Source organism: Heptranchias perlo, chromosome 1 (genome assembly GCF_035084215.1).
Source record: "Heptranchias perlo isolate sHepPer1 chromosome 1, sHepPer1.hap1, whole genome shotgun sequence".
Classification (NCBI taxonomy): domain Eukaryota; kingdom Metazoa; phylum Chordata; class Chondrichthyes; order Hexanchiformes; family Hexanchidae; genus Heptranchias; species Heptranchias perlo.
Genome location: NC_090325.1, coordinates 64,014,184 through 64,027,214, shown reverse-complemented (window position 1 = coordinate 64,027,214; position 13,031 = coordinate 64,014,184). Strand labels below are relative to the sequence as shown.

At 43.8% G+C, this 13,031-nt stretch overlaps 1 protein-coding gene across 1 annotated transcript in view; it reads left to right on the top strand.

The window, feature by feature from the left end:
- cspg4ba (chondroitin sulfate proteoglycan 4ba) overlaps positions 1-13,031 on the top strand; it is a 109,402-nt gene that overhangs the window by 77,663 nt on the left and 18,708 nt on the right. The gene's annotated exons all lie outside the window — the stretch shown is intronic.

The following is a 13,031-nucleotide window of genomic DNA, read 5'->3' as shown; positions in this document are numbered from 1 at the left end:
TGAAGCTCTTGTGGATTCTGCATTCTAAATTCCAATTCTTGCCTCTTGCACATCCCCGATTTTCATCGCTCTACCGTTGGCGGCCGTGCCTTCAGCTGCCTAGGCCCTAAGCTCTCAAATTCCCTCCCGAAACCTCTCTACCTCTCTCACCTCCTATAAGACGCTCCTTAAAACCTACCTCTTTGATCAAGCTTTTGTTCACCTGTCCTAATATCTCCGTATGTGGCTCGGTGTCAAATTTTGTTTGATAACAGTCCCATGACGCGGCTTGGGACATTTTACTATGTTGAAGGTGCTATATAAATGTGAGTTGTTATTGCTGCAAAGACTTCCATGAAATTTAAGCACGGCATGATGATTGCTACTTGATTTCATGGTTCCCCCACACACACATTTCACATTCTTTCCGTCAACTAAGAAATCTACCCCATGGTGTACAAGCAAAATAGAGTGATCCCCTATTTAGTGTCATGAATAAACATCAGCGCTGTTTACAGTATGTTTTATGTTAGTGTAATGTGTCCTATTCCACCACCTTGTCTTTACCATTACTCCACTCGCCATAACTTTCAGCTCATCCAAAGCCCTGCTGCCCATATTCTATCCCGCACCAAATCACACTCACCCATCACCAGTGTCCTCACTAACCAACAGCCCCAATCCACCAACACCTCCAATTTAAAATTCTCATCTCGTGTTTAAATCCCTCCATGACTTCGCCCCTCTCTATTTCTGTAACCTTCTCCTGATCTACAACCCCCTCTCAGCTCTCCTTTCCTCTAACTCTGGCCTCTTGAGCATTCCTCCCTTTTGGCCTTCAGTCACCTAGACCAAACTCTCTGGAATTCCTATGCTAAACCCTCTCTGCACCTCCCTCTCCTTTAAGATCTTCCTTAAAACCTATGTTTGACCAAGCCCTCCTAATAGCCCCTTCTTTGTCTCTGTAACCATTTTTGTCTCATTATTGCCTCCGTGAAGCACTTTGGGAAATTTTCTATACAAATAAATGCAAGTTGTTGCTGTTATGAATCTAGGTCCCAAAATTCTTGGAGCTGGAAAGAGCAGGCGCCGGGGTTGGGAGTGGGGGGCAGACTGATGGACAGAATCCACTGGGAGCCAAAAAATGCAACAAAAAAAAATTCCTCAACACAGTTGGGCTCCAATGGGACCTCAGGAAAAGGGCGAATTGGAGTAGGCGCACCCGTGTAGGCACGAGTGACTCGCCCAGCCATGCAAATAACCACATCTCGGAATTTGGGACAAAAGCCCCAGCCGGGGGCTAGGGTAAACAGTTCTCCTGCACTTACGCTAGCAGAGCCAACCCAAGGAATTTTGAGACCCTAATTTTTAATCTTCTTCAGGATTGTTTGTTGCACTCTGTTCAAAATAAAGTTGTGTTCATTTTTTATATTAAACTTTTTAAATGTAAATTGCCTTTTGTTTTCCTTCACTTCCTTCACCATCTGTATCCACACTACCCTTGTCATCTGTACGGTAACACAGAAATTTCTGAGGATATTTGTAAAACATAAGGACATAAGAATTAGGAGCAGCAGTGAGCTATATGGCCCCTCGAGCCTGCTCTGCCATTCAGTCAGATCATGGCTGATCTTCAACCTCAATCCCACTTTCCCGCCAGGTCCCCATATCCCTTGATTCCCCTAGAGTCTAAAAATCTATCTATCTCAGCCTCGAATATAGTCACCAACTCAGCATCCACATCCCTCTGGGGTAGAAAGTTCCAAAAATTCACAACCCTCTGAGTGAAGAAATGCCTCCTCATCTCAGTCTTAAATGGCCGACAGCTTATCCTGCTACTATGCCTCCATGGTTTTAGACTCTCCAGCCAGGGGAAACAACCTCTCAGCATCTACCCTGTCAAGCCCTGTCAGAATTTTGTATGTTTCAATGAGATCCTCTCATTCTTCTAAATTCCAGAGAGTATAGGCCCATTCTACTCAATCTCTCCTCATAGGACAAGCCTCTCAGCCCACGAATGTCAATCAATAGGAAGTATTTGTGATCTACTGAAGAAAAGAAAGAATGTGCATTTATATAATGCCTTTCATGATCTCATGATGTCCCAAAGTGCTTTACAGCCATTGAATTTCTTTTGCATTGTAGTCACTGTTGTAATGTAGGAAATGCAGCAGCAATTTGTGCACAGCAAGGTCCCACAAGCAGCAGTGAAATGGAAAGCTAATCCTTTTTAGTTGCTTGAGAGATGAATGTTGGCCAGGACATTGGGAGAACTCTTCTTATCGTGGGATCTTTCATGTCTATCTGAGAGGGTTAAAGCCTCAGTTTAACGTATCTCCCAAAAGACTGCACCTTCGACAGTTCTGCATTCCCTCAGTACTACACTAAAGTGCCAGCCTAGATTATGTGCTCAAGTATCTAGGGTGAGGTGAGAGTGATAACACTGAGCCAAGGCAGAAATTGAATCCATTATATATACCTTCGAAAAGACTGAAGTAAATCTTGAGTGTAAAAATGAGTGATAGAAGATCTATCTCCTTTTAATTACATTACATAGAATGTACAGCACAGAAGCAGGCCATTCAGCCCAACCAGTCCATGCCGGTGTTTATGCTCCACACGAGCCTCCTCCCACCCTTCTTAATCTAACCCCATCAACATATCTTTCTATTTCTTTCTCCCTCATGTGTTTATCTAGCTTCCCCTTAAATGCATTCTTAATCACCTTGCATTAATGAGTCTGAATAATTCATCTGATGAGTCTTCCTTATCCAATTAATATAGGATTGCAGCTTTCCATTACAATACAGTCATGTTTCTAAAAATGATTCTCTATTGATTTTTAACCTTCCTCCTTTTAAAATTACCCTGCTATGTATTGTATGAGGCTTCAACAAGGAGAGCTAAAAAGGTAGCACCAAAACAGGTCAGCCAAAGTGGCTTCCACTTATCCGTACACAGTTTTTTTATACACTGTTACAATTTCCCCAAACACTAGTGATAGCAAAACTGCTTTGCTTTCCTCTACAGGGATGAGTAGGAGGGAATCAGCCTTTCATAATGGTGGCAGCCTCACCTCTTTGATCACTGTTACCTTCTCTTTTAATGGCACTACAGTATACAGTATACGCCCATAATTACATCCATAACATGCCGTAGTGCACCTCAGAGCCGGGATTCCACAAAGTCAAGGGCAACAAATTTAACACATTTCCAACACAAATTCAGGTTAACTCGGTGGTAGAATGATAGCAAATAAAACGCTTTCTGCTCAACTGAGAATAGCATTGTTATCTGAGTGTTCATTTTCAAAGCACCATTGAAAGAAAAGACTGCATTATTCAGAGAACTTTATTTTCATTTCTGGTGGAGCTGGACTTGGGTGGGGGGAGGAGGAAGGGGAGGAGGTGGTGGGAAGTATGGATTTGTCACAGTTTGATCATTCATATTGAGTAAATTGGGATCTACCAAGGGAAAACAGAAGGCCAAATAAGGACTGTAGGGTGTGGGAATTCCTAGTTCCCACGTGGTCAATGCAGCGTATGGTGTCTGTTCAACCATGTCTTTATCTTGTACAGTGCTGATGAAAACTTCTTGCCAGTGCGGAATATCATATGAATAAGTTGACATGTGAGATGTCCACAGTATCTAAGATGTTTGTGCTGCGGTGTTGATTTCAAATGGCAGGGCCTTCTGGCACAGTGTAGAAAGAGTCCTGGATAATTTATATTTAACATAAAATGAAAACAGATTATCTACTGCATCTAGCCCACTGCTTCTACAGACTGTGTGGAATCTACTTTAGCATGGACGCTACCACGCCTACTTTATCACCTAGGTAACTTCTGCAGAATTTTTCCAACGACCAAACAAAACTACACAATAGCTGGAAATTTCCTCTGAGCTGTTCCTGCTTTGCCGCCGTTACTTTGCTGGAAGTACAACAGAAACAGGGTTTCCAGCTCGGTTATTGGAGTGGGAGCAGCTCCGAGGAAATTCCCAGCCAATATCTTACTCTTACATTTTTCAAACATGGCTGTTTGCTTTCCACATATAATATTTCTTCCATCAACACTGAAGTTATCAAGTTCCATACAATGATCATGGTAAGCATGTGGAACAGATTACAGGCATGGGTAGTGGAACAAGAAACCTTAATGGGTTTCAAAACAGGTTCTCATCAATAAACGGGATTCATTAGAAGTTATTAGAAAGAGAATATTGTGGATAGGTGGGCTAAATGGGGCAAAGTTCTTCTGCCTGTAACTGTTACTATGTCGCTGTCTGTCTATGTTAAACACTGAAATGTCAATGTTTTCGGTGCAAAAATGGTGTCGTTCTGGCGCAGGGGCCCGGAATTTGGGCTGCAAGTCAGATACGCCAGAGTTGCACCCATTCTAAAATAGCACATTAAATTTCAGTAGAATTGGCTGCTGGCAAAAGACGTGCCCACCCCCATAATATTGCATTTATGTAAATGACAGGATAATGAGGGCAGAAGCTGCTGTCTCAGAAATTCCACCATTTACACCAGAATTGCACCTGACTTAAGTCTGTAAAAAAAAGAGGCCAAACCAGGAAGTGTTGAGTTCACAGGCTTTGAATAGCCCAAAATTTTGTCTGAAAATCAGCTTTGACTGAAGTGATTACAGAAGTCTTTTCTGAGCTGTGCTACTATGAAAGGATTCTGCAATCTGCCTTTTAGCAGTTTTGGGCAGGGAAATCTTCTGCTTTCTACCATTTTGACCTAGAGCCCTTATCATCGGGTTCACTGTGGGCATTTCCGTATATGTCCTTATAATGGAGACAAGAAGAGGCTATGGTCATTTGGGGTCTACCTTCCACAGCCCCCTCCCAGCGTATCAGAGGTGTTGCAGGCTGTACCTGGACATCCTTCATGCCTCTGCATATTTAACAGCGGGGTCATCACCACCGGTTCCAGGTGAGTGGCAGTCCTGCTCCACCTCTGTTCTGATGGTGCAGGGGTGGCATTGGAATTTCAGGCCATATAATTTCTGCCTCATTCCCAGCCAAGCAGGGATTCGGGAGTACCAGTTTATCCAGTTATCATAGGAATAGAAACTCAGGTTTTCAGTTTACCCACAATTATAAAACTGTTTGAGAAACCTATTTTATGCAGTTAAAGGGATAGTGTCTGCTTGGAGAAATACATAATAAATCATTTCTTGTTTGTTTAAAAGTACACAATATAGTGATATACATCATGTCTAAATGCATTACCTATTGATAATGTGATGTAAATATTGGGCCAGAAATCGCTCCCGAAATAACGGAGGAGCTCTCAGTTTTTCGTGGTGAATTGAAGGAGCAAATTCCCGCGTTTGCTTATGCGCAGTAAAACGCGGAAATCGTGAACTTGTCCCTAGTGGTTCGCTGGCGATATGACAGCTTCAAATTAAAGGGCCATCGCACACTGCAATCAGAGAACTCATTGTAAAAGCACAAACGTGCTTATCTGCCCAGCTGGAAAGGAATTAATTATGCCACCAAATAGATAAGCTTAAAAATACAGGTCTAAACTAAGCTTTAACATGCAATTAATCTTAATGACTGCCAAAAAACTAAAAATTAAATTTTAAAAATGTGGAGTCTCATATTACCCCTTATTTTAATAGTATTTGGTCATAAAAAAAAGTTTATAAATTTAAAACATTTTTAAAAACTTTTATTTTTCCCTTCTGTCTCTTTAATTTAATTCAATTATTTCTTTGACTTTTTATTTTAAAAATGTAACATTTTTATTTACAATGACATCCAAAATACCAACTATAAATGAATGAAGTCTGCTTGCCTGCTTGAGCAATGCAGCCTGAATCTGTGGGCATGACTTCTCGTCCTGACAGATTTTGTGGGCTTGTCTTCTCCTCACACATTTCCAGCCGCGCGGCAACTCACGCTGCTCAGAGGCTGGGTTGATAGCGCACATTTTGTTTAAACTTCAAATTCAAGCAATTCAACGCCACAGAGCCCGCAGTAAGTATTTTCGTTAATTAAATTCGCAGGAGCTGCGGTGAACATTACCTTATCGCTCTGTATGATTTCTGGCCCGATATCGTGCTCGGTTATTTTAGGAAAGATACTATCCCCACAATAGCTTATGCAACCGCACGATGGGAAATTGACTTATTTCCTATCCAGTGTGCCTGGGGAACACTCAGTTGTTATAAACATAATTTAATAGGACAAAGTCAGCATGGCTTTACGAAGGGGAAGTCATGTCTGACAAATTTGCTTGAGTTCTTTGAGGACATAACGTACAGGGTGGATAAAGGGGAACCAGTGGACGTAGTGTATTTAGACTTCCAGAAGGCATTCGACAAGGTGCCACATAAAAGATTATTGCTCAAGATAAAGAATCACTGGATTGGGGGTAATATTCTGGCATGGGTGGAGGATTGGTTATCTAACAGGAAGCAGAGAGTTGGGATAAATGGTTCATTCTCGGACTGGCAGCCAGTAGCCAGTGGTGTTCCGCAGGGGTCGGTGCTGGGTCCCCAACTCTTTACAATCTATATTGACGATTTGGAGGAGGGGACCGAGTGTAACATATCAAAGTTTGCAGATGATACAAAGATGGGAGGGAAAGTAGAGAGTGAGGAGGACATAAAAAACCTACAAGGGGATATAGACAGGCTGGGTGAGTGGGCGGAGATTTGGCAGATGCAATACAATATTGGAAAATGTGAGGTTATGCACTTTGGCAGGAAAAATCAGAGAGCAAGTTATTATCTTAATGGCGAGAAACTGGAAAGTACTGCAGTACAAAGGGATCTGGGGGTCCTAGTGCAAGAAAATCAAAAGGTTAGTATGCAGGTGCAGCAGGTGATCAAGAAGGCCAACGGAATGTTGGCTTTTATTGCTAGGGGGATAGAATATAAAAACAGGGAGGTATTGGTGAGACCGCACCTGGAATACTGCATACAGTTTTGGTGTCCATACTTAAGAAAAGACATACTTGCTCTCGAGGCAGTACAAAGAAGGTTCACTCGGTTAATCCCGGGGATGAGGGGGTGGACATATGAGGAGAGGTTGAGTAGATTGGGACTCTACTCATTGGAGTTCAGAAGAATGAGAGGCGATCTTATTGAAACATATAAGATTGTGAAGGGGCTTGATCGGGTGGATGCGGTAAGGATGTTCCCAAGGATGGGTGAAACTAGAACTAGGGGGCATAATCTTAGAATAAGGGGCTGCTCTTTCAAAACTGAGATGAGGAGAAACTTCTTCACTCAGAGGGTAGTAGGTCTGTGGAATTTGCTGCCCCAGGAAGCTGTGGAAGCTACATCATTAAATAAATTTAAAACAGAAATAGATAGTTTCCTGGAAGTAAAGGGAATTAGGGGTTATGGGGAGCGGGCAGGAAATTGGACATGAATTTAGATTTGAGGTTATGATCAGATCAGCCATGATCTTATTGAATGGCGGAGCAGGCTCGAGGGGCCGATTGGCCTACTCCTGCTCCTATTCCTTATGTTCTTGGCATAAAGGAGAAGAACAGACACCGGAGATCCATGATGCAAGGTCTCCGCTCCCTTGCCCAGGGATTTTTGCAATCTCCCCCAAAGGTACAAGCAAAGGTCCTCATTTTTCCAGGCCCAGCATCCGGAAAGGTGACCATTTTGAGGATGCCCAAAAGAAGTGGGCCTTAGGCCTGAGCACAGCACCTCCAATCAGAGAGGGGAAAGCAGCACAGACCAGAGGACCATAAAAATAACAACTTGCATTTATATAGCACCTTTAACTTCGGGAAATGTCCAAAAGTGCTTCACAGGAGCGTAATCAGACAAAAATTGACACCACGCCGATGAAGGAAATATTAGAATGGGTGACTAAAAGCTTGGATAAAGAGGTAGGTTTTATTGAGGGTCTTAAAGGTGGAGAAGATTAGGGAGGGAATTCTAGAACTTGGGGCCTAAACAGCTGAAAGCATGGCTGCCAGTGGTGGGGCATAATGAGTGGGGGATGCATAATACGCCAGTGGTTGGAGTTATACATAGAAAATAGGAGCAAGAGTAGGCCATTCAGCCCTTCGGGCCTGTTCCGCCATTCAAAATTATCATGGCTGATTGTCTAACTCAGTACCCTGTTCCCGCTTTTTCCCCATATCCCTTGATCCCTTTAGCATTAAGAAATATATCTATCTCCTTCTTGAATACTTTGAATGACTTGGCCTCCACTGCCTTCTGTGGTAGAGAATTCCACAGGTTCACCACCCTCTGAGTGAAGAAATTTCTCCTCATCTCTGTTCTAAATGGCATACCCCGTATCCTGAGACTGTGACCCCTGGTTCTGGACTCCCCAGCCATCGGGAACATCCTCCCTGCATCTATTCTGTCTAGTCCTGTTAGAATTTTATATGTTTCGATGAGATCACCTCTCATTCTTCTAAACTCTAGTGAATATAGGCCCAGTCGACCCAATCTCTCCTCATACGTCAGTCCTGCCATCCCAGGAATCAGTCTGGTGAATCTTCGTTGCACTCCCTCCATGGCAAGGACATCCTTCCTCAGATAAGGAGACCAAAACTGCACACAATACTCCAGATGTGGTCTCACCAAAGCCCTGTATAACTGCAGTAAGACATCCCTGTTCCTGTACTCAAATCCTCTTGCAATGAAGGCCAACATACCATTCGCCTTCCTAACTGCTTGCTGCACCTGAATACTCGCTTTCAGCGACTGGTGTACAAGGACACCCAGGTCTCGTTGCACCTCCTCTTTTCCCAATCTATCATCATTTAGATAATAATCTGCCTTTCTGTTTTTACAACCAAAGTGGATAACCTCACATTTATCCACATTATACTGCATCTGCCATGTTCTTGCCCACTCACCCAACTTGTCTAAATCACATTGGAGCCTCTTTGCATCCTCCTCACAGCTCACATTCCACCCCAGCCTTGTGTCGTCTGCAAATTTGGAAATGTTACATTCAGTTCCCTCATCCAAATCATTGATATATATTGTGAATAGCTGGGGCCCAAGCACTGATCCCTGCGGTACCCCACTAGTCACTCCTGCCACCTGGAAAAAGACCTGTTTATTCCTACTCTCTGTTTGCTGTTTGTCAACCAATTCTCAATCCATGCCAGTATATTCCCCACAATCCCATGTGCTTTAATTTTGCACACTAACCTCTTGTGTGGGACCTTATCAAAGGCCTTCTGAAAATCCAAATACACCACATCCACTGGTTCTTCCCTATCTGTTCTACTAGTTACATCCTCAAAAAACTCCAGTAGATTTGTTAAGCATGATTTCCCTTTCATAAACCCATGCTGACTTTGTCCAATCCTGTTAATGCCCTCCAAGTGTTCTGTTATCACATCTTTTATAATAGACTCTAGCATTTTCCCCACTACTGATGTTAGGCTAACTGGTCTGTAATTCCCTATTTTTTCTCCCTCCTTTTTAAATGGTGGGGTTACATTTGCCACCCTCCAATCTAGGAACTGTTCCAGAGTCTATAGAATTTTGGAAGATGATCACCAATGCACCCACTATTTCCAGGGCCACTTCCTGGGATGTAGATTATCAGGCCCTGGGGATTTGTCAGCCTTTAGCCCCATTAATTTCCCTAGCACTATTTTTTTACTAATACTGGTTTCGTTCAGTTCCTCCCTCTCACCAGACCCTTGGTTCCCTAACATTTCTGGGAGGTTATTTGTGTCCTCCTTTGTGAAGACAGACCAAAGTATGTGTTTAATTGTTCTGCCATTTCTTTGTTCCCCATTATAATCTCCCCCATTTCTGACTGTAAGGGACCGACATTTGTCTTCACTAATCTTTTTCTCTTGACATATTTATAGAAGCTTTTACAGTCAGTTTTTATGTTCCCTTCTAGTTTACTCTCATACTCTATTTTTCCCCTCTTTGTCCTCCTTTGCTGAATTCTGAACTGCTCCCAATCCTCAGGCTTGCCACTTTTTCTGGCAATTTTATATGTCTCCTCTTTGGATCTAATACTATCCCTAATTTCTTTTGTAAGCCACGGTTGAGCCACCTTTCCTGTTTTATTTTTGCACCAGACAGGAATGAATAATTGTTGTAATTCCTGCACACGTTCTTTAAATATTAGCCATTGCCTATCCACTGTCACCCTTTTAGTAAAGTTCCCCAATTTATCATAGCCAACTTGCACCTCATACTTTCATAATTTCCTTTATTTAGATTCAGGACCCTAGTTTTGAATTCAACTACTCCACTCTCCATCTTAATGAGGAATTCTGTCATGTTAGGATCGCTCTTCCCTAAGGGACCCCACACAACAAGATTGTTAATTAACCCTTTCTCATTGCACAATACCCAGTCTAGGATTGCCTGTCCTCTAGTTGGTTCCTCAGCATATTGGTCTAGAAAACCATCACGTACACACTCCAGGAATTCCTCCCCCACAGTATTATTGCTAATTTGGTTTGACCAATCTATATGTAAATTAAAGTCACCCATGATTATAGTTGTACCCTTCTTGCATGCGTCTCTCATTTCCTGTTTAATGCCCTCCCCTACATCTCCACTACTGTTTGGGGGCCATATAGACAAACCCCACCAATGTTTTCTGCCCCTTGGTGTTTCTTAGCTCCACCCATACAGATTTCACTTCGTGATTTTCCAAGCCAATATCCTTCCTCACTATTGCATTGATTTCCTCCTTTACTAACAACGCTACCCCACCTCCTTTCCCTTTTTGCCTTTCCTTCCTAAATATTGAATACCCCTGGATGTTCACTTCCCATCCTTGGTCACCCTGCAGCCATGTCTCGGTAATAACAACTGTATCATAACCGTTAATATCTATCTGCGCTGTTAATTCATCTACCTTATTGTGAATGCTCTGCGCATTAAGACACAATGCCTTTAGACTTGTCTTTTTAAGATTGCTAGTCATCTTAGATTTTGATTTTGCACTGTGGCCCTATTTGTTTTTTTGCCCTTGTTTTCTCTGCCTTCCACCATTGCTTCTTCCCTTTCTGTCTTTTGTTTCTATCCTTGTTTCCCCCTCCTCTGTCTCCCTGCTCAGGTTCCAATCCCCCTGCCATTCTAGTTTAAACCTTCCCCAACAGCACTAGCAAACACCCCGCAAGGACATCGGTCCCGGTCCTGCTCGGGTGTAACCCGTCCTGCTTGTACAGGTCCCGCTTGTACAAGTCCCACCTTCCCCAGAACCGGTCCCAATGTCACAGGAATCTAAATCCCTCCCTCCTACACCATCCCTGCAGCCACACATTCATCTGGTCTATTCTCCTGTTCCTATACTCACTAGCACATGGCACTGGTAGTAATCCTGAGATCACTACCTTTGAGATCCTGCTTTTTAATTTATCTCCTAACTCCTTAAATTCACCTTGCAGGACCTCATCCCTTTTTTTACCTATGTCGTTGGTACCGATATGGACCACGACTACTGGCTGTTCACCCTCCCCCTCCAGAATGCCCTGACCCTAGCACCAGGGAGGCAACATACCATCCTGGAGTCACGTTTGCGGCCGTAGAAATGCCTATCTGTTCCCCTTACCATTGAATCCCTTATCAGTATAGCCCTGCCACTCTTATTCCTCCCCTCCTGTGCAGCAGAGCCACCCGTGGTGCCACGAACTTGGCTCTTGCTGCTTTCCCCTGATAAGCCATCTCCCCCAACATTATCCAAAGCGGTATATCTGTTTGAGAGGGAGATGGCCCCAGGGGACTCCTGCTCTACTGCCTAGACCTTTTACTCTGCCTGACGGTCACCCATTTCCTTTCTGCCTGCGTAACCTTTACCTCACTGAACGTGCTATCCACGATAATCTCAGCGATGCGGATGCTCCACAGTGAATCCACCCGCAGCTCCAGCTCCGAAATTTGGTTAGCCAGTAGCTGCAGCTGGACACACTTCCTGCACACATGGTCGCCAGGGACACCTGTAGTGTCCATGACTTCCCACATAGTGCAGGAGGAGCATATCACGGGTGCGAGCTCTGCTACCATGTCTTGCCTTAGATTTATACTGCGTTCACCTCTCGGACTCTCTTCCCGCTCTCTAGACTCTCCTTTTACACTGTGCTCACCTCTCGGACTCTCCTTTTACACTGCGCTCACCTCTCGCACTCTCCTTTTACACTGCGCTCACCTCTCGGACTCTCCTCCTGCTCTCAGACTCTCCTTTTACACTGCGCTCACCTCTCGGACTCTCTTCCCGCTCTCGGACTCTCTTCCCGCTCTCGGACTCTCCTTTTACACTGCGCTCACCTCTCGGACTCTTCTCCCGCTCTCGGGACTCTTTTACACTGCGCTCACCTCTCGGACTCTCCTCCCGCTCTCGGACTCTCCTTTTACACTGCGCTCACGCAGAGTTCTTGGAGGGTTGTAGTGCTGGAGGTAGTGAGGCCATGGAGGGATTTGAACAAGAGGATGAGAATTTTAAAAAGCTACGCCCATTTTCTTTCAGGGACCGGAATCAGTGCTGCAGACTTCTGTTTGCTGCTTTTGGACATCAACCAAAATGCTGCAAAGCAGACGGTCATTACCACTGCTGCAGGCCTCACTGGTTATATTTCTTCACTCATTTCCAAGAGCAAGGCCCTGCCAAGGGACAAGCCCTGTGCTGGGGTAGATTGGTCCCAAATAAGTACAGGCAGGGTCAGGTCAAGCAGAGTGCACTTTGGATGTGTGCTACCTGCCTAGCGCTGGGTGGGGTAGAGGAAAATCATCCCCATAATCTTTCAGCTCTGTATGAAGCATATCAAAAAGAAGCAAGTCAAGTCACTACTGTTCATTTTTTTTCTCAGATGCCTGCCGCTGAGAGTAATCGGCGAACACACCCAAGTATGAAAAATAAGTAACGCGTATCACTGCCTATTGAGCAACGTCAATATCTAATCAGGATAGTCCTAGCACAGATTGCTTATCAAACGCCCTGGGAAGCAATCAGCATGCCTTTGTGTAAATATTATGGAGCTGGCAGTTCATTGTTCAAGTAAAGTACATTAATCTTGCAAATTGATTTCTCATAGACAAGACGGCACTTCAGAAGTGTTTAGTGGGTATATAAAT